This window comes from Brassica napus, unplaced genomic scaffold, assembly GCF_020379485.1.
Source record: "Brassica napus cultivar Da-Ae unplaced genomic scaffold, Da-Ae ScsIHWf_1390;HRSCAF=1970, whole genome shotgun sequence".
Taxonomy (NCBI): Eukaryota; Viridiplantae; Streptophyta; class Magnoliopsida; order Brassicales; family Brassicaceae; genus Brassica; species Brassica napus.
In genome coordinates this window covers 33,413-34,699 of record NW_026014807.1, presented here as the reverse complement: position 1 = coordinate 34,699, position 1,287 = coordinate 33,413, and the positions used below count along the sequence as shown (strand labels likewise).

Genomic DNA, 1,287 nt, shown 5'->3' with positions numbered 1-1,287 from the left:
CTTGGGAACATAGACTGGAGATGGTGGAGTCTCAGCAGGTTCGCTAGGAGCAGTCACTCCAGAGCTAGCAGACTGCTCTGCTCTCTCTTCTGCGCCTAGAGCAGTCTCAGCGAACGGCTGCTCTATTGCATTACAGTGCTCAGTCCTAGGATTTTTATCAGTTCTTCCAGGGAGCGTCTCTTGTTGCCTCTTGACACTCTCAACTGTTTGAGCAAGCTGAACATCGATCTTTCTTATATGGATCGCAAGATTGTCATACTTGTTATTCAGCTCAGTGAACATGTTGCCCATCCTGGTGTCTATTTCTGTGGTTACCTGATTCAACGCCTTGGCCTGAACCTGCTGGCCCTGCAACAGCTGTTGCATCATAATACCCAGACCCTTCAGCTCATCTGGTTGACTGTTCCCGGTAGCTGGAACAGCATGCGGATTGCTCTGCGGTTGTCGCTGGTTCTGGTTCTGAATATGCCCGGCCGTAGGTTGTTCCATGCTGAAAACGTGCCCTTGGTTGTTTTTCAGTAGCTGATCAACCTTGGCAGTCAGCTCATCTATTTTCTGGGCGTCAGAACTGTTTCCTTTCTTGGAGCAATCACTCTCCTCTTTCTTATTAGCTGAGCTAGCAGCCATGTTCTCAATCAGCTTAAACGCTCCATCAGTGGTTTGAGTCATGAAGTCTCCATTGCTCGCAGAGTTTAGAGCACCTTGGTATTTCCAGTCCACTCCATCATAGAAAATGTCCAGGAGGTAATCATCATCAAATCCATGGTGAGGACATTCTCTGCGATAGTCATTGAAGCGCTCCCATGCGTCGCAGAAAGGCTCATCAGTGAGCTGTCTGAAGGAGGTGATCTTGTTCCTCAATGCAGCTGTTCTCGCCTTAGAGTAGAAATGGCTGAGGAACGCTGATCGGACCTGTTCCCATGAAGTGAGAGAGCCGGTAGGGAGAGAGTTCAACCACCGTGCAGCTTTTCCATCAAGAGAGAATGGGAATAACATGCACGTGATGTAGTCTGGTGGAACACCATTCACGCGAGTGAAACTGCAGACTTTTTCGAAGCTCTCAATATGCTCCATTGGAATTTCTGTAGAGAGACCAGAGAACACCTTTCTCTGTACTAGACCGATCAAAGCAGGCTTGATCTCGAAGTCCTGCCTGGTGCAGAGTGGAGGAACAATGGCAGAGCGCGTAGTAGGGATGTTACGCGGAAGGTTTCTCTGCCCGATTGGAACAGTCTGCGTCTGTTGTTCCTGCCGCGCGAGTGCAGCCTGTTCAGCAGCATCCTGCTG

General features: G+C 49.6%; 1 non-coding gene across 1 annotated transcript; it reads left to right on the top strand.

The window, feature by feature from the left end:
• Window positions 1-757: 757 nt before the first annotated feature.
• LOC125597230 lies at window positions 758-864 on the top strand. The gene has a single exon (XR_007331574.1). It is a non-coding gene; the product is annotated as a small nucleolar RNA R71 (small nucleolar RNA).
• The last annotated feature ends 423 nt before the right edge of the window (window positions 865-1,287 follow it).